The sequence below is a fragment of the Columba livia genome, chromosome 7 (assembly GCF_036013475.1).
Source record: "Columba livia isolate bColLiv1 breed racing homer chromosome 7, bColLiv1.pat.W.v2, whole genome shotgun sequence".
In the NCBI taxonomy this organism is placed as follows: Eukaryota; Metazoa; Chordata; class Aves; order Columbiformes; family Columbidae; genus Columba; species Columba livia.
The window spans coordinates 21397321-21421205 of NC_088608.1; the positions used below are offsets into that span (position 1 = coordinate 21397321).

General features: G+C 38.4%; 1 protein-coding gene across 1 annotated transcript in view; it reads left to right on the plus strand.

Annotated features, from left to right (window-relative positions):
- Positions 1-19875, plus strand: part of MYO3B (myosin IIIB) — a 249370-nt gene extending 229495 nt beyond the window's left edge. Inside the window, exon 38 of the mRNA XM_065069731.1 lies at positions 11975-19875. The gene's annotated coding sequence lies outside the window, so the exon portion shown is untranslated. The remainder of the gene's footprint in view (positions 1-11974) is intronic.
- Positions 19876-23885: the final 4010 nt, after the last annotated feature.

Genomic DNA, 23885 nt, shown 5'->3' on the forward strand with positions numbered 1-23885 from the left:
CCGCGAGGACCGGGCCCGTCCGCGCGCGGCCGCCGCCTTCCCGCCATTTCCCGCCGAGGCGGCGGCGGGCGCTGGGGCGCCGGGCTGGGTCCCGCCTCATCGCCCTGGTCAAGCGGATCCCAGCGCACGGTGGCCGGGGAGCTGCTCATGGTAAACACCTTTAAAATCCCGAACTTCTCCAGACTGATGTTGGCTCGTTGGGGTTTTTAAGTTATTGCCGTTATTATTCTGTTTCCTACACATGGAGCCACGAGAGAAAAGAGAAGCACACGGTGCGGGTGCCGGGGGTGAACGTGCAGGTCCAGCGCTCCAGGCCGGGATGTGCATTTCGGCAGAGGTGAGCAGCGGTCAAAGTCAATGACGCCCCTTCTCAGAGGGGTCCAGGCCACAGGGCCTGCGACAACCAGCCGTTCCTGGCCTGATGTTGCCTGTGGCACAGCACAGCCCAAACGTGCTTTCCATGGGTTAACTTTCTGTAAACCTGTAGAATTCAAGGGTGAGACGCTCGCTATCGTCCCAGTGTGATGGAACGGCAGTTGCGCTCCTGCACAGGGGAAGATATTTGGCACAAAACTGTGTATGAAAGTACTTGGTAGACAGTGACAGCTTTTAGGGTTTCTTGTGTCTCATTTGGTGTCACATGGGCTTAGGCATACATTCATTTTGGCAAATTTCTTTTAAAATAATGACTTTTTTACTGTAGTGAGTTCCCTGTTTCTTTTTTTTTTTTTTTAACTGAAATTCTTACAGAACAAACAAACGAGGAACCTCATTAGTCATTTGCTAACTTTTGCATTTTAACGAACAGAATATGTTCTGTGCTCCTTATATTTTTTACCAAGTCAGTTTTGTTTTCTGGTTATCTAATGACACAGCCAAATAAAAAAGTGCCATCGGAAGTTCACTGGGACTAATCTGGAACCATTCAGCCTCAGAGGGGTTCCTCTGGTGGCAGTTGTCAAACAAGCTTTGGCACAACCATGATGATAGAGATACACTTTGCCATGGGCTCCTGAATTAAGAAAAGCAGCAGCCTGGATAAATGTTTATAATAACAGAACATGTAAAACTGATGTGTTTGTATGTGAGTCAAATACTGCGAAGAATCTATTCTCTCAAGAAATAATGAGATGAGACAACACCACTAAAACCCTCACATTTGAAATAATGAGAAGTTAATGGACAGTTACCATGGTACAGTTCCTGAGTAATATTTTAATGTTTATGATTCTGAATTAATTTCGCACACCATATTCTTAGAGCCAACTTATTAAATTAATAATCAAGCAGTTATCATCTTTACTACTGAAGAATCTTCTATAACCTGTCCTATTACAGAAAGCCTTGCGAGAAATCCGTTTAGCTTCATTGGTTTACATTCTTTTGCCAAAGATTTAGGCTCTAGAAGGATGTTGTTGAAGGATATTAAGTAGAAGATGCCTTTACTGTTACAGAATGAGCGACAGCAATGAAGGAAATAACTGATGGACCTGACCCACAAGTCCTTACTCAAAAGGTCTTTGAGACAAAAGTGCATCCCATTTACCACTGAGAAATGATTTAAATATGTCATCAGGAATAACATAATGTTTCTACTTTTTAAAATGTGTGATGGCATACAGTGGCAACCTGCTTCCTTTCTTTGGTATTAAATTACATTAAGAATGTAGTGTTACAGAATTTGGGACTGCTTTAAAAAAGAGTTTGTTTCACTAAATAGACTTTCAATTCTATGTTCAGATCAGACATACCTTAAATGGACAGAAATGGAAAGTGTTTTTGCTGGCAGCAGTAGAGGGGAAACGACAGTACCCCAGAGTACAAAAGATCCACTTATAGGATAGAATACTGGACTTGGATGTCACCTTTCACTGCTAAGTACCAAGATCAAGATGAAGTACTAACCTGAGCTGAAGCAATGTATTAGATGATTTCTGGCACAAGTTTAGCCTAAGAACTAGAGCACCGTTCTATTAGAGCAGATGTAACTAGCAGAAAATAGCCCAGTAGTCACAGACATAATAATTGCTAAGTGGGACCATTTGGAAAGATTTTTCTGCAGTTGGATGACAAACTGAATTTACCCAGACTGTATATCATCTAGTCTAGCCACACTGTTTTGGGTTCTAACTCTTTCCTCAGACAAAACTTGTACTGAAATACTGAAAGTTTTACCACTCAGTTCAGTGTGAGCCTGCAAGTAATTTAGGTTTTAAGTAAAAGACCATAGCCCAGGCAGCCCCAGCACCATGTTAAGGGGGTGGCGATTTCCAATTAAAAAAAGAAAAAATTAAAAAAAGGCAGTGGCATGTTGTATCCCGTGCACTTTGTATAATATCTGTACAATGACTACATTTAAAACGTGAAAGTGCACAGGTTAAAATATGTACCATCAAAATTAGTTAATACCTGTCATGATCAAGAGATGTATTTAAGTGAAAACCCATGATAGCAAATGCTAATGAAAATCTTAATCTGTGAGAATAGTTTAAAAAAAAAAAATAGAAAATAAAAAAGCAGAAAATGAGGAATTTATGACACAAGGTAAGTAAAACTAACAGTTTTGAATATAAAAATATTTAATGAATCATTATTTCTCTCTAAAGCTTTTAAATAGTTCATTGGAAAAGAGGGCATATCCATCATAGCTGCTTCATATGCATCTCTAAATAGCTAAATCATATGATAGCTTTTCAACTGAAATCGTTAAACTTTTATAGTAATATGGCATTTAAATATACATGTGACCTTTCTGGTGTATGGGTAGAGTGTTACAAAAATATATTGCTTACATCTCAAGAATTTATTTCTAGTTGGCAAATTGCACTCTATAATAAAATTAACTTTTAATTTTGCATTCACAAAATACATTTTACACTTTTAGCTGTTTCCAATCAACTAGAACAGCTGTTCATTTTATAAAATTAAATGATTAATATTCTTTTTAATTATATATTTTGAGTACCTATGCTGCTCAAGGTCAATTCATTTCTGAATTTTAAATCTTAAATCTTAAATGTCATTGGTATAATAGACACATAATGTAAACTAATTCATTTTGTAGTTAATTCAAATTAATTAATCTTTACCAAAAAATAGGATATGGTTTAAAAATTTGAGATTGGGCATGTTTTCTGTGTTGAAAAGTGACTTCCACACTTGTACAAACTTTTAGGCAGAGCATAGTACAAAAAAAAAAAAACCACCAAAAACCAATACAACCAGCACTGTTCTTAGATAGGTTTGTTGGCGTTTTTATTAACATGTTGTTAATCAGATAATTTTTGGTTAAGGGCCAAATTGTGTAATCCAAATTTGGGGCTTTGTCATAACAAAGATTTCATATTGACTTGAGTAAGACTTCAACATGGGAGAAGGTTGCAGGATTCACCATGTAAGTATAATGCCTAGCTGACTGTCAGATCCTATGGCTTGCTGTAGATTTATTATTTTTTTTTTAAGTTTCTCCAATTATTTTACATAGATTGCTACGAACTCTCTGATAAAGATGTGGGGTCTGCTGCTCTGGCACGTGATGGAGCCAACTCAAAGACCTCTTAGATTTTCCTGCCAAATTTTTTTAAGTACTTACCAGATAGGCTCCCTAAGTCTTCAAGACTACCGTGCTTGAAAGCAAAGCTTTCTTCCAAAGGGATTGCCTAGCAGGTATCTCCAATAACTTTGCATTTAAACAGCATCCAAGCCTCCCAGGACCTGGAAGTGCTCGGCCACCAGCAAGACTCACAATTGTCAGGTAAGTGTTCAGGTGGGGCACAGAGAAGAAGGATCCAAGGCCTGGGGCTGACTCAATGAGTAGTCTTGATCAGGGAAAATCAGCAGAAGTGTGTGTAATTCAAAGGATCTTTTAAATAAGTTTACTGGTTTTATTCCCAACTCAATATTTACTCCCAACTGACTTGAAGACATATGGATCTTTTGTTATGGATAATGAAAAGCAAAGAATCTTGGATAGTGAGATTTGGCCTTTAACCTGAAGGCCATCAATCCTGTTTTTCTTCTCATCATCTTTTAGTTTTGTTGCCTTACTCATTTACTTAAGTACACAAAACTCCCCAGTGAGTCCCCGACCCAGCTCTGGTGACTACACCATTGCTGAGCTCCGTTAGCTGGAGCCCACCCTGAGACTGCGTACAAATCCCATGTGCTGAGAAAGGGAACAGGTCCCGCTCAAGTGAGGTTGGATACAGAGGAGGAGTCCGTTTCGTCCGCAGGTGGGTGTGCGGCGAGTCCCATGCTGTGATGTTCTGGAGTCAGTGGCCAGGAACTCCCAAAGGAGTGATGAGTTAGTACTGAGGTGTGAACTGAGCTGCTACTCCTGAAGCCTTTAGTGGTGCAGAGGCCTTATACATAGCTGCTGTATAGCTTCACATCTCTCTGTTAGTGGTAGTAAGGCTAGAATTTCCTTTCATCTAATTGAACTACTGAAGAAATAATAACAATCCAGTTTATGACATCTGATGCCCTTTAGTTCTGCCTAAGAAAGGAACAGTTTACCAGTGTAGGAATATTGTATACTAGAAGCCATTTCAATGTGTGCATCACTGTAGTGACCCTTCCTCTCCCATGCTTTTGCCTCCACTCCTCCAGAGTAAAAGAGAAACTGTAGCAGCAAAAGTGCTTTCTTCTCTGTCCTGCTCACCCACAGTAGAGTCTTCTGCTGGTGCAGATGTCTCAGTTAAGGGTTACATTTTTTTCTCCCCCATGATTGGCACAATTGTGCCTGCAGCAGCACATGGGCAAAGCCTGGTTTACCTTGTCCTCAAGCACACATTTTTTATCCTTCAGATTTGTTTTCTCTAGCCTAACAATATAATATAACCTCTGCCTTAAGGTAGGAACCTCCACCTAACTCATCTTAATCCCCCTTCTCTAGGCCATCAGTCATTAGCTTTTGCTGTCCATTGATGCCAATACTGAGCAAGTACCTCACTTTAGGCAACATTTAACTTGCCCTTTATGTCAACCTGTCCCCTCATAAAAAGCGATCCTTTTTACTTTTGTAACTTCCTGTTGCCGCTGAACCACTGACTTTTCAGACTTTTACCATGACAGTGACTGAGGTGTCCTGAACTGAGTATTACATCACCATAGTATTTAGTATGGGGGAATGATGAAGCACAAGGGGGAAAATGAAAAATAAGCAAAACACTTTTTGGTTGTTTGTTTGGTTGTTTTTTTTTAGGAGATATACTTATACAACAGTCTCTGCCTGTGTTTTTGTATTTTTAAAAGGTAGGGTTGTCTGCAAAAGCAATATATTCCTACTATCTATAAATCCCTGTTCTTGTAGCAATACTGAGCTGTTTAAACAAATTCTCACTATTAACCCATATACTACTCAAAAACTTTTTTCATTTTCCTTTTTAACATGAAACAGCCATCACAGAGCACACTTTCAAAATAGGCTTTAATTACACAGCAGGTTAAAAGACATTTTATTAGACCAAAGCCTGTATCTTCACTTGGGGTCATATCCCACATGCTTTATTCAGAATCAGATGGCGTGCCTGTGATCTCCACATGCAGAACTCCCATCTGTATGGAAAGGAGATGTCAGTCATGCTACCACATTTCCCCTTATTTTAGACAGCTCTCCACAAGTCTAGGATGCACATGTGAAGAAGAGAAAGGAAAATGTTCACTATTCACTCATTAAAGATTAGATGGGAAAGATAACACAGCCTGAGAATGTCAGGTGTTCTCAGCTACTGTATGTTAATCCCAAAGGAGCACAGAAACAGCTTCATCTCTTCCCTTCACATCTAAAGAATGTGCTTTCCTGCTGACCAAGAATAGCTGTAGTGCTTTGCTTTTGTTGAATCCTGCAAAGAACAGCCAAACACTTGACATCTGCTTACTTTACACATTCTGAAACATTGCTTATTCACCTTAGGAGCCCAACGTAGGAGGCCCGTTCTTCTCAGTATTACTTGATCCTTCAGCAGTGTGGCTCCACTGACTTCTCTCTGTTAATTTGCTCTGAAAGAACTGAAAGTAATAGTTTTAAGCAGGCAAAGATTACACTTTTATATTTTCCAAAATATTAACCAAATCTTCTTACGTGCCTACATGAGACCTAAGGCTATGTCTGAGCTTCTTAGTAAAATGCTTGAATAAATTCTATAATGACGCTGAGAAGCTACTTGAAAAATACTGTAATCAAGGCTCTGTTCAGTGCTTGAATAGTTAAGTCAGAGACACCAGAATTGGGAGCAAACTTGTTAGGGGAAGTAGGTTCTCTGTGACACTATTTAGAACTGCCCAGAGCAGCTCAATTAGTGCACGTAAACACTGGAACTGTAACTCTGCTACCCCGATGGGATCTTGAGTATACCAAGAATGACAACACTAAGCACACTCAGCGCATCCTGGCAGTCTACAGGGAAGTGTTTTTTCCTCATTGGAGGAAGGGCTTGTAAAAGTTTTCCCACAAGGGAAAAAAGGGGTTAATGGATCTGAAGATCATTACTCTTCTATCAATCAGCAAGTTGAGGCAGAAGACAAAGCAGCTAGGGAACCTTTCCTTTTCATAGGCCACATATGCTTATGCTCACAAATAGCAACACTAAGAAAGAGTCCTAGTTCCCTTCTCTGTCCCCTGAATGCCGATGGGAGAGACAAGACCCAGGAATTTCTAGAAGCCTTTATCTGCTTCACTCCCCACAGTTTCCCCACACAACTCAGGTTTGTGGTACAGCCCCCAAGTTCTCTGTAGCATGTTCCAGTATGCAGCTGTTGCGTTGCCTTCATGAGGTTTGCTTTCTCCACTGCCACCCTCAAAAATTAAATCATTGTGCACAATTCAGCTGTTTTGAAATACCTCAGTACACATGAAGAAGAAAGTTTTCTAGGCTAATACAGTGATTGCTGAGTGCTGAAATCACTAAGATTTTAATGTGGGAATTACCTTCTAGTTTTACCATTCAATTATTTTTCTCATTAGAACCAGAGTTTTAATCAGCTAAGAAATATTAAACAGCCAGTAAAGCAGAATAGTATGGTACGTTAAAATACTTATTCAAAAAGTGCCTAAGTACATTAGAACCTCATTTGTCTTTTTATAATATGCATTCATTCATCCTAGACTTAATTTAAAATAGGTGTCAGGTATCAGCTGTAATACTCAGATTTTGATTCTGATCTAGGTGTTAGAACCTCTGCCATTTATTTAGCATGCTCAGGAAAGGGGAAGGAGGAGGGTAAGTTTAGGCCTGTTTTTAATAAGCTACAGCAATTAGATATTTTGAGTACTCAGAATGATGTATTAGAATTATACAATTATTTGGTTTGTTCAGTTGCTTTTCAATACACTTGAGAACCAGCTCCTAATTAAGATACACACACTATCAAAGACGTAAAACTCACATGTTGGTAAAAACAATTAGAAGGATGATGTAGGCTTAGATTCCCCATGGTTTTTGTACGGATCTGCCTGATAGCATGGGGTATGAGCACACAGAATTTACCTTCCCTGCACAAGGTTCAGAAAGAGCTGCAGTACTTGTGTGTCCTACAGGGACATAAGCCAGCCCAGAGCAGGTGGGATGCTCTAGGATGTGGCTCTGTTTCCTCTGAGCTGGCTGGGTACTCTGTCAACAGCAGCTTTACCCTTCAAGGGAGCTTTTGTAGTTATCCGTTGCTTCTGGATAGGAAGTCGTTCCTCTCTGCAGAATTCCTTCAGGGGAGCAATGGCCTAGGGGTGCTGCAGGCCTCATCCTGCTCCCATGGCCAGACTGCAGAGCCTCTACCTATGGAGCATACATGAATTTTGTGTTAATCGTTTGTTACTTCAGTTTAGAAAACAAACCCTCCTATTTAAAAGGTATAAGAGGAAAGCACGGCATACAATAAAGCACATATCATAAAACAGATCAAGATAAATGATCCAACCAAGATTATCTCCAATTATAGGCATGCCTCACCCCTTTAAAACTAATAGACTGTATAATATACCATCCTTAATATGTCCTGAATGTTTTGCTCTCCATCTCAAAAGCAGTAAGAGCAGTCTCTCTCGTGAAATCTTGCTGCAGAAATGACTGAGTTCCTACCGTCTTACTGCCACATGAAAAACCTTAATCAAAGCAACCAAACCTCTTGACTTGCTGCTGATTCCACAGCACTTTTTTATAGTGATATCACTTTTATCTGTCATCATTTATTCAAAAAGGTAAATCAAAAGCATAAAATAGTCTCATCTGATTTTCTGCCTGCAGGAGATTCCCTTCTTGTTGGTTAAGCCATGAAATCTTATATCAGTCAAACTAAGTGGCTGACCTGACTTTCTGTTCTTTTCCACGTATAGAAGTTTCGTATTAACAGATTACAGTCCGATATCAAAATTGGAATTTTTGAAAATATTTGTCTTCTGCAGCTCAGCTGACACAAAGGAAAACTTGTTTTTAGAAAGGCTCAACATTTTTTTAATTGCTGATCAGAAAGTCATTCCTCTATTAATCCTAACCAAGTAACCTGAATATATCACTAACGCCTGTTAGTGTGAGATGCATCTAGAGATACATTAGTGATGATTAATACCAAGGATTTTTACAATTTGAATTCTACAAATGAAATATGTGTGTGTAAACTCACATTTGTCTCACATTTTGACATTTATCAAACTTATTTTCATTTAAAGTAAGTAATTAGGAAGTCACTTTGAGTTGGACTGCAATAAGCAACACTTCAGCTGCAAAGGTTCACAAAAACTGGGGTCAGCCATGAAGATCTGCCCAGGGACAGGTGACATGTGAGCTAATACAGCCAATGCCTGTAAATTCTGTGTGGATAGGATCAGATCTTGCTGCCTTCAGCTCTTGGGCCTCAGTGATTAGAGTTTTATTATAATAACACCTCTACCACCAAAATGCAGCTTTTTCTAACTTCTTAGGAAGACTCTGATCCATGCCTCTAGGGTCAGAGTGTTTTACCCACTCCACTGCAACGCTCTCAGGAAAGACCTCACAGTATCCCAGCCGCATGTGTTTAAAACAATTTCAGTGCTTTTGTGTGTGTTTAAGACCTTAAGGAAGCTGCAAAACTGCATGTGCCCTAGCAGCCAATCAAATAATCATTAGAGAGTCCTGGACTGCAGAAAGAGTCCCTGCTATGCGTGGCTTCCTTTGGCAAGCAGGAATGGAGAAGCTTGGAGCGGTTTTCTCGAGGGAAATGGTAAACATAATGGAGATGCATAAGTATCGTGAGCCAGACCAAAGGTCTGTTTAACCTAGGAGCCTGTTTTCCAGTAACAGATGCTTAAGGAAAGTGGATTAAAAACAAGGAATATATAAAACAGATATTCCCCTTGGCATGGCCTCTCAGCTTCTGGGGAACAGTGCATCAGAAACTTCCTGAGCTGGAATCACATTTCGTTTGTTGTGTTTAACAGTCAGATAGGCCAATCCATCACTGATTCGTCTCATCCCTTTATGACTGGATTTAAGCTTTGTGGGTCTGCAATATCTTTCAATAGCTGTTTGTGTGTCTGGATTATATCCACTCTGAAGAGAAAAAGCACGATGGCTTTATACCTGTTTCCTTTTTCCCTGGATGCGCCTTAGCACTGAGAAAAGGCACACAGCGGTGCCTCTCCCCTCTCCAGCGCCTTCCAAGCCGCACGGACCGGTACCGCGCACAGGTCTGGCCACGGGCTGCAATGGCTCCGGGGCGGGGCGGGGCGGGGCCGGCCCGGCCCGGCCCGGCCCGGCCCAGCCCAGCCCAGCCCTTCCCGCCCGGAGCAGCCGCGGGGCACCGGGTCCCAACTCATCTGCCCCCGCAGCGGGAGGTCCCCGCCCCGGCGGGCCGGCGGCAGGTGCCACAGCCCGGGCCCCCCTGTCGCGGCCGCGCCCGCCCCAGGTGAGCGGCGGGACCCGGAGGCACCGCCCCCCCCGGCGTTTGGCGGTGGCGCAACGCGCGCGCCGCGCGGCCGGTGTGAGGGTGGCGCTCGCGCAGCCGCTGGCGCGCGCCGTTCCCTCAGGTGGGCTCCAGCGGTGCCGCGCGCGGCCGCTGCCCTGGGCCGGGGGTTCGCGGCCGGAACCGGGCAAGTGAACCTGACGGGAACGTGAGGCGTGTTTCAGACCTTTTGGTGGCAAATCGAAGCTCATTCTGCAGAACCGTAGGTCCAAGTCCCACTTTTTCTTTTTCTTTTTTTTTTTTTCTTTTCCTTAAGTCACTTGTTATCAAGTCTCCTAGCTTTTATTTCTGTCCCGTGGCCTGTTCGTCTTTCCCTGCCGTGGTGTAAGCTCTGGTGTTGGCGTTTCTGAAGGTCAGACATGCACTGGCGTTTCCATTCAGAGCTGTGTTCCTCAGGACTTGTCCCTCGCTGGACAATGCCACCGCAGGCTAAAGCACGGTCAGCGAAGTTCAGAGAAGCTTTGGTGGAAAACTTTGGAGTTAAAGGAGTGAGTTAAAATATACGGGTTTACTGCTCTCTGAGCCTAGTTTATATGCCTGACATGAAAGCTGATTTAAATTAGAGAGTAAAATGTGATCTCACAAGCAGATAGCCCTGACTTTTATCTTGTCTTTTTATTGCATCACACAAAAATATGAAAATGGCTATATTAACATCTGAAAGGTGATAGCCCTTATGATACTTTATTTCTCTCAGGATAAATTTCCTAACACATTTTTGTGGTATTACATATATATTCCCAAGACAATGTGCAAGATCTGGCAAGCTTCCTGTCTGCCTCAGGTGACAGATGTTTGTTGCAGGAGACATGGTTCAACATTTGGAGCCTGCGTGGCTTTGGCCAGCTTTGGTAGTTACTTGGTCTCTTTTTCCTTCCCTCCTTCTGCCTGAGCTGTTTGTTCCTACTCTTGAACCAGCCCCTGCAAAGTGTTTTTGAGACAGATCCAGCTTGTTTGAGTCAACTGAAAAATAACCTGCGTGGGGGAGCAGGAGGGAATATTTGGTCTCATGGTTTCCAGGGCACAAGACATTAACAGCAGGTGAGAATGACGCAGGGTCCGGAGTGGCAGCTGTGCAGTGGTGCTGCCTGCTCCTGGGGCTCTGGGCTGGGATGTGGGGGAAATATTCAACTCTGGCACCAGGTTCAGCACGTGCTTGCGTGGCTGTGGGTGGTCATTGCAGGCGGAAAGGCCTTGTAGTGTGCGGAGCAACTCAAAAGTGTGGGCAGAGCTACAGGCACCCATAGGGAAATCTGCTGATCACCTGTGCTGTGCTGCCATGGTTACTTCAGTGGCCTTTCCCACCCACTGTTAGAAGAGTAAGTGGGATCACATCTCAGGTGATATCAATGAGATGTCTGAATGTTGGCCACCTCCTCAGGTTGTAACACTGTTCTTTGCCTGTCACTTTACTCCATTGAAATACACAGGTTACTGTAGAAACTTGTTCCTCAAGACCTCTTTCTGCTCCTAATTAAGTCAAAGGAAAAACTTTATCTGATTTTTAAGGGAGCAGTCTGGCCTTTCAATGGAATTTGAACATAAAACATTATGCTTCCCTCACAGCTGTGTGCCTTCTGTGAGAGGAGGCCAAAGCCCAGCAACAAAATATGGCTTGCTTTGGCTGCTTCAAAGTGAGATAGCAGCAAGGGAAAAACGTTTATAAATGCTAGGACTGGCAAGGGGAGCAGAGAGATGTTGCTTTCAAGGATGCGCAACTACTGCGTGTCAAAGAATTCTACTTTATGTTATTGAGCTTCTGATCTGTATGCTATATGTAAATGTATGCATCCTTAAGGCTCACCACAAAATGGATAGCTTTATTTTTCACCCAGAGAAGTTGCAGATCATTTTGTTGAATGTTCTTAATACATTTTTGGCATATGGCTACTGTGTCATAGGCCCTTTTAGCCTAAGATTAAAGGAAAAACAGCTGCTTCTGTTTATAGGAGCCTTCAGATAACTGTGACAGATTTTATAGTGGATATAGTCACCAAACCTGTTTAAAAAGTATTTCTTTATGTTTTATTTTATTTTTCAGGTTTTTGGAATGGCAGAAGTTATCAGCCCAGAGGTATCTTCCTGTGACCTATCTGTGACTACAGATCATATGGGGTTTTTCAAGTGAAGAGTATCTAATTTCCAAGTCTTTTATTAAAAGATTGGAAAGTGTGTTTGTTATTGAGCTAATTATGATAACATAAGTAGCATATTTTAATATCTAATATTTTGAATTTTTTGTTCAGCTTTTTAAGAAATATTATTAGTATTTGTATCTTTTGTGTGGCCAGGCAGACCCTGATTAAAACTTACAGTAGCATTGTAGCATAGTCTCTTGGATTTATTGTGTAGCTGACACGTCCACTTTCTGAAAAGTCACTGACAAGAGCACCCAACTTGAGATATCTATTATGAGAGCATGTGTGTGCTCCCTCTCATGTCCCAAATTAAAAAATAAATATTTTCAGCACCTGTTTACAAAAGGTCTTTCCCATGTTAAATGTACAACTATTAACACTATATTTCAGACTTTAAAATTATTTTGCACTGTTTTTTTCATGTTAAACCATGCAGTTATGTGTAACATGTATATTTTAAACATTTATTGTCTAACATAAAATAATCATGTAAGGTTTTTTCCATTCATTGGTCACTAAAGTTTAAAATACAGGGTGTTTCAAAAAGATGGACCCAATTTGCAATCACGATGTCTCTGCAACCACGAATTCAGCTATTCTCTCGATGTTGTCTGCACAGCAGGTGGAAGGAACATAGAGCATTTATATAGAGGTTACCTGATAACTCATTAAGCTGTTTGTAGTTTTTTGTGTAATTGTGACATGTTGCCATTGTGAAATATACTGCTTTGAAATTGGATCCATCTTTTTTAAACACCCTGTAGTTTCTCTGTGTTTGTTTATAAAGTTAAATGTTTTTTAATTAAGAAAAGTATCCCTATGACTACCAAAGGAGATTTTAGGAAAGAAAAACAAACAAACAAAACAAAACAACAAACAAAAACACACACAAAACAAACAAAAGCCCCAAACAAACTCAGAAATTCATCATACATCAGATCCTCACTACTACACATAATTTGTCTTTTATACAGTTATCACATACAGAAAACCTTTTAAGATTAGAGACTCCAGTTAGAAATACAGTTGAAATTTTGTTTAAATTACATTTTAGTGTTGCTACATAAAAGCAATGTGAGCATATACTCTCAGAAGCAAACACCACCAGCCTTGTAAGCTTTTGTAAGTTCTATTTACCCACTCTAGTCTGTAGAAATGTGTTTACATGCTCACACAAACATGTAGCTTAATCTAACTTTTAAAAAATGATTTTGTATTAATAACAATGCACAGCCGAGATCTTTAGAGAGCATCTAATGCTGTTAAGATTAAAATCACACATTCATATTTCTACTATATTTTAAAGGATGATGTCTTAGCATCTGGGGTGGTAGTTCATTGTTTTTACTACCTTTACACATCTTACAAAGTATTTTCTTGTATAATCATGAATTATCTCAAAGACAAATCTCTTTTTAATTACACAGAAACTTTAACAATATGATGCTAACTTTGTGGTAAATTAATTAAAAATGAGAAAATACAAATTGGGAAAAAAAAAAAAGAACTTTTATATGTAAAAATTATGCTAAAGGTACTGTGCCTGTGGTTTAGATGAACTTGAGAGACAACTGTAATGGACAAGGCAAAAAAAGAAAGGCGCATCTTGATGCCAAAAGTTTTTAGAAAGGTTCATTGTATGAAGTCCATAAGAAGAAATCAGTTATACTGATCTGGGAAAGCCTGGTGGTGGATTTGGTAATGGCCGCTACAACTACCTAAATGGTTTTCCCCTTTTTGTGTGTAAATAAGTTATTTAAATTATTTATATATATAGAGAGAGAGATATATAGATATATATAGATATATATATATCAGTATGGGGGAATGTATTATATTTGAAGTAAAAGTGTTCCTACTTTAGGCTTTGGTAATTTATGCCTAATACCTAGAGCATATAAAATGAATTGTTTTATTTGTTTACTGTGATTTGCAGGGATATTACTGCATGACAAGGTTACATTGACCTATCATTTCATGCATCAGCAGTTCTTCTATTGCACTGATTTGATCAAGCCTAGTGGATAAAAGAGGAGCAATCCACCCAGTGGACCAAATTAGAATTATAATAAAAAGTGCACATTCTGAAGGGCAAAGTAGGTTAAGTATGATACTTCACTTGGCATCGTTTTTGTGATGTATCAAATTTAAAGCTTTTTTCATAAATGTTTGCTTAAACTTTTGCATTCAAATTTTGTATTTTGATATTATGTAGTTATGTAAGTGATTCCATAGCTACACTTGAGGAAAAATACAGGTTTTTGTAGCAACTGGAGGCTTTTTTAGGTTAGGTACTTGTGAAAGTGCAAAAAATCTCTCTCATTTTGAATTCACAGGAATTTCTGGGTATCTCTTTGCTGTACTACTTTAGATAGTGCTGTTGCTCCTCGTGCTGAAGAATTTCACCATTTTACAGTTATAAAATGTCAAACAACCCTTCCTAGTTACTTGGTTTGGGCTCTGCTAGACAGAGGAAAAGAGACTGCATGGCCCACAGCTTTATTGTGTTTCTAGAACCACCTTGTTCCTGCTTGCTCTCCTTGAATGCCAGCAATAGCTCAGTGGATTGGAGGGACTGCATCCTGTCTGTACCCTCCAAGGTAAGTTTTAAATTGCTGTTATCCAAGGGAGGGGCTAAGGTACCTGTCTTATGTGAGGTGTGAAATAACTGGTGTAGGCTCCAACATTATTTTAATAAGATGTAGCAAATAAGGTCTTCAAATGGCTCTAGAATAAGATGTGTGAAAGCTATAGAAGTTTAATTTTTTGTTTCTCTAATGACAAAGAGTGTACATGAGACACATTTTTAAAATCTTTATACATTTGTTATATATTGCTTATTGTGATGATCCATTAGTACTGCATAATCAATCTGTAGTGATTGTTTGCTAACAGTGAAAAATCAAGGGCATCAGAAATTATAATTACGAATTCTAGCATTTCATAAATGCCAAAGATCATAACGACAACATTTGTGTGGTTTGCTTACTAAGGAATCCACGGAGAAATTCATTTGAGCACACATTTAGGTTTCAGTGTTCTCGATAGGGTAGTAGAACGAACTGCAGTTGTTTACATAATTGGGTGGAGTGTGAGCACCTGGCTCAGTGCTTTGCTGGTAAACCATTTCTAATGGAGACCCTGGGTGAGAAACCCATCTCAAGAGCTTGTAGAAAATGACGGGAAAGTATCGTTTGGTTTTCTTTGTTTTGTTTGTTGTTTCCTTTATTTTGAGTTAGGTGTTAAGTCTATATGAATTAATTGCTTCGGTAACTGAAGCTAAGTAAAAACATGCTGTCCCAAGATTACGAAAAGAAATGTTTGTTTTGGCATGCCTATCTATTTGGGTAAATTCTGGTAGTCTACTCAAAAAAAAAACCACACTTTAAAAAAAATTATTTTACAAAAAATTCTTACTAGGTACAATTGTTTAAAAAGGACAGAGAACAAGAAGGTAAGTGTCAGCTTTCTCTAGAACTTAAATATACACATTCTTTATGGCAATAGGATAGTTCTATTTCTTATTTAGATATTCTGTTAAATGATGTTTTAAATTCCATTGCTGTGAATATTCATGCAGTAGATGAAATGATGCCAAAGTTTCAGTTTGTATCTTTGTGTGAATTTGTGTTGAAATTGCTGAAAATTTTCACTGCCTCAAGAATTTAGTAATACCATGTGATGAACAGAAAATGAGTGCTTTTTAAAGTTACTGTTTCTATTTTGGGAGCAAACAGATAAAATGAAAATCTATTTTGGTGTCAAAAGCTAAGTTATTTATCAATTACTGATTTTAAAAAGATACTTGCTTTAAAATACTTGTTACTTAATCAGGGAAATCTAAGTAAGCCTGGGTCTGAGCAATTTGGTAGTTTATATTTGAAGTGGAACTTCTAAAAGATCACCATACAGCTTCAAGTTAAAGAAGTCTTAGAGTTGAGGAACAAAATTTGCATCAGGTGAACCAAAATGTGAAACAGCTGTTTTGTAGTTGCTTTCCAGAAGCAGCTATTGAATCAGTTCAAACAGTGCCATGGTGAGATGATGTCTTTGGTTTTGCAGTTGATCTATTACATGCTTTTTTAAGCAATTAGAGCTTGATAATGCAATCATTTGTCAACCAATTAATTTTGAAAGACTGGAAATACATGGATGAACTCTTTAACCTGTGGTTCATTTGACACCACTGATATCTAGATCAAATAAAAAAAATATAATTAGTATTGTGTAAGCTACATTATATGAACTCAATATCTTCATGTTCTGTGACTTGCAATTTAATTTTTAAAATATTTTTATTATTACTATAGGTAAACATACGGATAAAAAAAAGTAACATTATTTTGTTTTGTATAGAATATGTAAGTTCATTACTATTAGAAACAATAACTGAAAAAAAAAAAAAAATGTGAACGTGATTCTCTGGGGGCAAATGTGTGCCCAGACGTCAACAGAAACTTTATGAAGGGCATTAATGCATGCAGGCTTCTGCCCTATATTATCTTCACAGCTTTGAAAACCTTAATCACTGCAGCTGAAGTTCTTGTAAGGCTAAGAGAAAGCTATGAGCATGCCAAAATAAGCCAGTTTCTATGTGGTTTTTTTAATACTTCTAATCTTGAAGTCATTATATCCTGTTGTTTCAGTACATCAGAATAATGCTTCATGACAATGAATTTTTGCTGAACTTGTACACATAGCAAATGCTAACTCAGATTTTTGCATTCTTGAAAAGAGGTATATGAATTGTGGAATAATATATGTTGCGAGAGACTTTTAGATGTCACCTGGTCCAATGCCCTACTCAAAGCAGAGCCAGCTTATGTTGCTCAGTGCTTCATCCAGTGAAGAAACAAGTATCTCCAAAGTTGGAGATTTCACAGCCTCACTGAGCAGCCTATTACTGTGTTTGACTGCCCTCATAGTGAAGTTGTGTGGGTTTTTTTTCCTGATATCTAACCTAAATATCTAATCAAATGGTATTTTTCACCTTCTTGGTCTACGGCTTCGAAAAATTGTATTTTGGATTTATAGATTGTATTTGTAAACTCATCTTGAGTTGCCAGACTGGCAACTTGTTTGTGCTAGTGTAAACTTAGGATAACACTAAGGACTTCAGGCATGTACATCTAGATTTATTGTTATAAGGCTAAACAGAAATGTGACTTTTCTGCCATATCTTACAGACAAGCCTTTTCTTTCTGCAAGAAGAGTGAGGGAAGCCTTTTATTTCTGCAGAGACAGTCACATAATTCTGTGTATGTATATGTACAATTAATTAAAAAGTAGGAACATTAGCTCTAGAAAGGTAAAATAAAAATAAGTTTTCTTTTTAATTCAGTTCAGGTACAGGAAGATTACTTGACTGGAATGTGTATACTCTATTAACACAATCTAGCATTAAGTGTTTATTTCATTACCTCTGTGGTTTTGCTGAAGTTTAAAGTTATTCATTCAGTCAGAAAACTTCTGTATCCCTTAAGACTATTTCCCTAGTGTTGCTTTTTACATTTGCATGGCTTTCCAAGTGAGTTGTCTTGAAAGGAATACTTGCTCTAGATGTGCATGTTCTGGACTAAAAAAAAACCAGACTTTGCCTGTAGTGTAACATGAAACAAGATGTGCAGTTTATTAAAGCTGTGACACATTATGACTGCTGCCTTTTGGTTCATGAGCCCTGTTGCCTCGCACTGCTCAAGGGTTCCCAAGCTTAAGTACCACATTAAAGAAAGACATTAAACACGTAACAAAGCAACACCAGGGCAATGTCCAGGAGAAGGCACACCTCCAGTGCTGCTGCTTTCTCCCATATGGAGGCAAAAGTAGCAGCAGGTCACAGCTCTGCTTGGGGCTGCATGTGGTGCTGAAAGAGACTGATAAGTACTCTAGCAATGCGTTTTGTGGACATAAATGGTGTTCCAGTTGTTTGTATGTGGCGTTTGGAAGTAGTGTACATGTCTGGAGCGGGCAACATTATGCAGAAACTCTGAGGGTGGTTATTAAACTCTGTTTACAAGGAAACTTGTTTCTGTCTTGTCCCTATACTGTTAGAATTGGACTTCTAAAATTGTTGGCTTGGATTTGAAAATGAGGGGAAACCTTGTAGAACACTTGATAAATACTCTCTGAATTTTGTAGCTGTAGCATCAACTTTCACATTTGAATCTTCTGTCTCTGGCTTTATTTCTTGGAGTATTTTTTTCACCAGCCTTGTAACCATCAAAATAAACACTGTGTTATTTGATCATGTTGTTGGTGATGTGGCATTTGTGAAAACTACTGAAAATAGTGATTTATTTATAGGACCTCCAATAACAAATAATTCAGGGGATTTGAAGGTTCATAAGCAGAAATAAGCTTTTCTTATGCTTTAACATAGTTCATACACTGGTTGTGTGTAGCACTTTCAACTGCTTAAATATGTTTTTATTGTCATTCTCTAAGAACCATTAAAAACAGGAGGCAAATATCTGTGAGTTGTAAACAAAAAAGTTCAAAGAAGTGAACAGAACTGCTGAGAGATGCAGAGTCAATAAATATGATTTTCACTGTTGTAATCATTTAATATGTGTCAAATAACAGAATTATGCTGTCAGCCCCAGATGAGTACTGACTGTGTTGGAGCTTTTTGTGTCACAAATTATATTTAAATGAAAAATAAACATGCAAAAGAACCATTTCATGGGACTCATGTTCAGATAATAACTTTTTTGGCCATGGTACAGACTGGAAGCTCACTAGCTTTGTCAGCAAAAGCTGAAAAATACCCTGCTTTTATCAGAATATTACGATAATTTTAGAGGATAACATATTTCCTCTGTGTGGAAAATAATTGATTTTTAGTATAAGGCAGTTCAGGATTTGGACCACAAGTGGTAAGCAATGGTGTCTTCCCTGCAAAACAAATCTCTAAAATATCTGTTGAAAAATAGATCTAATTTCGGCCATCTGTGTACTTTTGATTACTAAATGCTATGCAAATATTACCAGAAAGGTTTTTAAATACGTGTTAAATCCTCTGAACAATTGAGGTAGTATCTAGTTCTAATGGCTGGTCAGTGGGAGGTCTGTCAGCAGGAGGTGGCTGATGGCCATTGGGTAGAAATACTCAGCAAGGAATCTTGCCACACTGACCTCTGTGGCTCTTCCCTTCACCTGTTCATCACCATGGTCTTGAGCTGCAGGTTGGCACCATGTGCCAGGAGCTATATACATTTTCTGTCCTAGCTTGTCATTCTGATACACCATAGATGTCTGAAAGAAACCAGTGACACAGATGAGGCTGCTGCAGTCAGCACCATCAGCCATTGCCTAGGGCAAGCACAGAGGGGACAAAAACAGCATCTCAGGCAGCTAGGGAAAACAAGGTTTGATCTGCATGGGTCTGTCTGCTGGACATGACTTAAAAATAAACATATTCTAAAATCTGGAGCTATTGTAAAACCTTATTTTCTGTCAGTGAACCCAACTTTGATCTGGGTTGCCTTGAAATGAATTGCAAAGAAAAAATTAATTATTCATCATACTCCTTTAAAAGCTTGGATAATAGAAGGCTTGTTAAAATGTGAAATAAAATTTCTTTTTGTGGAAAGCAGGAAAGGCAAAAGGTAGCAGGCTAAATGGCTTGTCCTTTCTGATACTTTATAAATGAGGAATTTTCAGCTTCAAGAGTGAGTTCCTAGTACATCATATTATGTCTAGAAATATTTTGTGCTTCATTTTCACATATATAAATTTTTCAACCAACCTGTTTTTCTATATGGAATTAATATTTAATATAGAGTTATCACAAATTGGTATATTATATTGCTGCAGCTGTAAAGCCTTGTTGGAGACCTGTTGGGTGAACAATGATGCAAGGTTTAGTATTTTTCATATTTATATGCTTTTTTTTTTCCCCTACCTCCTCTTCCCCCCCCCCCCCCCTTTTTTTTTTCCTACCAGTACTGGAAAATTTATTGCAATATATTTATATATGGGATGTTTCATCCAAAAGTATGAAAAAATAAGAATTCATCCCACATTCTTCCCAAGATTATAAGAAAATACAGGTACAATTTGTATTTACTTGAAGTTTTGAAGTTACATATGGCTTGTGGGTGTGAATGTCCAACCAAGACACTTATGATGGGTTGATTTATAGTAGATGTTATAAGCAACTTGCAGTTGTGAAGCTCAGTTGTGGGAGATTTTTTTTTTCCTTCATATCTGACTGTGCTGTCTTGGCACCTGTTTTTATCTGGCCTCATGGAGAAATTTTCACCAGTGAGATGAGTGCGTATCTCTGTAAAGCATTTGCCTGTAAACATACTGCAGGCTATGTGAACTATGTCTTCTAGTTCTGTTATCTTCTGAATATAGCCCTCTAGAGAATAGTCCTTTATGTAGTAACAAAAAGAAAACGTGTTACAGAGTTCATCAAATACATGGTGGGTGCCCTCTAGCTAGATTGACATGGAACTAACACCTGATGGCAGACAAATTACAGAATAGTTGCTCCAAAATAAGCTTTGTACTTTCGGAAGCTGGAGAGTCTGAAATTCTGATTGCATCAATAACTTTGTGTGGCAGACAAGAAGATTCAGCCAGTGTAAAGAAATTCTACAGAGGAATTCCGTGAAAATTTTATATCTCAACAGACTCTGGGAATATATTACTTTTTTTTAAGGAATGCAATGATGTTATTAAAATATTATTTATGTTACTTTTATCTAGAAATCAAAAATCAAGGAAGCAGGACAGGAATGTTTGAAATGAAGTGTACTTTAAATTATTTTTAATCCTCTATGCAAATACCTTTTGTAGAGTTCTCAATTTTTTTTATGTTTTCCTTTTTGGCATTAATGGTAAATAAATAGCCACTATGGAGAAGAGTCAGATGCCCAGGGAGAGACATCTGTAATTCAACATACTGAGCTGAGAAGCCTCTTAAGCCAGTAAATTGTAAATAAGGAGTTTAAGTCTCCTCAGAGAGTTACCATCCTGGGCCTTTTCCAAAAGTTAGGTACCCATCCTTTCTCCTAGCACAGAGAAAAAGATAGAATGACAATGCTGTTCTCCCTTTTTCTTAAAATCTGAGTAGTTGTACATTCTGAGGTTTTTTGAAACTCTGTTCCTTTTTCTTGCAGGGGTTTAAATCTCAATTCCCACTTCTCAGGGAAAACAAATAATAAATGACCAAACTGTAAGCCATTATGGATAGGGGCTATGTTATACATTTTTGCTGAAATCATTCCTTTCTCCGTTATACTGTTAAATATTCATCGTGCCAGCAAGGAAAGAAAAAGTGTGAGGAGAGTGACTCCTGTGACAGCATTTTGATGTTTTTAATGAGCTAAAGACATAGGCAAGGTGTGAGGACAGAGGTAAGGTCTTTGTTGGACCAGTTTGCATAACTGAGGAGATATATATATATGTATATATATATATATATATATATATAAAAAATTGCACTTTCATGAACCATAAGTTGCAGATTTATTTCTATTTTTTCTCTTTATTTTGTCATCACATAGATAATATGTCATCCGATGGCAATTTTCATCTATGAACCAAAAAATACTAAGGCCAAGCATTTTTTTTCACTTCTTGAAGAAAAGGTGTTGATGGGTAAGTTTGAAAATCACAACTACAGTATTTATTGTAGAGGCATTCTTGCCTTTCACAGATGAACACCTATTGTACCAATAGGAACCTGAATCTGTGTTTAAAATAAAACAGTAAGTGAGAAAATACTTCTATTACATCTGGATTTTCTACATCTTAAACTTAATCGTTAATGTTCAACTGCAAGTATTCATTTTGCAGTACATTAAAGGAGAGAAAAAAGAGTCAGAGATCTTACAAATTCAGAAACAGTCGTCCAAACTCAGAACATGTAGAATGGAAGAGGAACATTCCAGAAAACTCTTGTAGCACTTGGGCGGGAAACTTCCATCAGGGAACACGTAAAAATTAGTAAAGGAAATAAGTTTTTAAACTACCCCAGGTAGATTCACAAAAAGACATCTGATGGTAGTCTGAGACGTTACTTCTTCAAGAGAATTTAATTGAACCAAAATGTAAGCTGTCTTTGTCATGAAATGGGTATTAGGTTGAAGGATGTTAGCCACAAGAAGTCACTTGAATTCTGTAGTATCAGGAGGAAAGCATTACAAAGATGAACTTAATTCATCTTTGGATACTCCCTAGCCTGGTTTAAATGTACATTTTCTTCTCTTGCATATTAACTTTGGCTTACATCACTTATTTGTGATCAAGACTTAGTCTTGTATCAGTTGGGATATACCGATACCCAGGGCAAGGGGTAGAGTGAGGGCGGGAATCTTCCATTCTCTTGCTGCTGTGAAGCTACAGGAAACAGGAGCAACGAAGAAGATTAAACAGTGGCTTAATTCATCTGAGCATTCTCCCATAAATGAGTGAGTTTCTGGTGACCAGCTGTGCTAGGTTTAGAGCTATGTTGAGCCAATTCCAAGAGCAAAGTGGTCACAGCATGTTTCAGGATACAAACTGGCTTCATAGTTTCAACTCTGCAGTCTGCCACACAAGTATTACAAGGCTTTTTTCACTTGTTAGAAAAGATTGATCAGTATGGAATGAATTAATTGAATGTAGGTAAAACTAATTGCCCTGCTTGCTTCTTTTTAATATAAAATGCAGTGCAGCAATGAATGACCTGGCGCATTTTTATGGGAGAAAAAGTACAGAAACTTGCCTGGGAGAGGGAAGATGATGAAGAAACTAGTGACAAAAGCAGTGATAGTGACACAAAGAGTACTAGCTGTTCAAATAGCAATGATGAAGAAAATGAAAAAGGTTCTGGTCATTCCAAGGAAAATGAGTTTGGAGATTCTACAGTATTTCAGTTGATTATTTTGATTCTCCATCAGACATGTTGAAGTATACTGATTAATCATATTTTTTCTTGCAAATTTTAGCAGTCTTTACTAACATTAATATCAGATCTTAGAATTTTTGTAGTCCTTCTAATATTTTCGGACATATACCTGCAAAAATTACCTTGTTCTGTAACTGGATGACACCTGCGAACTTGATGTAGACAGAAATAATTGACGAAGTATTTTCCCACTGGAGCAGCAAGTCACATGGAAACTGTGATATAGATTGTCAACTGAGCAAAACATAGTGATTTAGGACTATTAGTCTTGTGGTGTTCCTTTGCACCACTTGAACAGCAGAAAATTAATCGTCCAGCATGATTATGTGAAACTCCCTATTCTGCAAAATAATGATGTAGTTTTGATTGACAGAAATACTGCCTTAAAACAAAAAAAAAAAAAAAAAAAACACCACCTGCTTGCTGAAAATTGTTGTGATTTTTATAGTCTTGACATTAATGAAATAGCTGTTAAGAGTATTCAACCAAAAAGCCTTACCTGAGGTCTCTGTAAAAATGTATAGGTTTAGCAAAAGTCTCTTGTCCAGATTTGGAGATAAACCACATAGCAATGTTGAATAAGTGCCAGTTACAAAAATGCTGAGAAAAAAATCTACATAACTGATAAGATTGTGGTTTGTACCAATTTGGTATTCATTTATTGTTATCATTTATAAAAGACATAGACTGAGATGGCATGAATAGCAGTAGCAATGGCAGGTGTCACTGTGGTGTAAAATGTTCATACTCAACTGGGGTAGTTTGAATTCACACTCCTTGTGAGTTTGGTCTGCATAAAAAGATTATAGGATTTGGAATCTTCAATAAATTTTCTGCAGCTCTTCAGCTGTTTTCTGACCATGGCTAGGCTGTAGAAAGAACAAAAGTCTAGTTTCTTGGAATGGATGACAGAT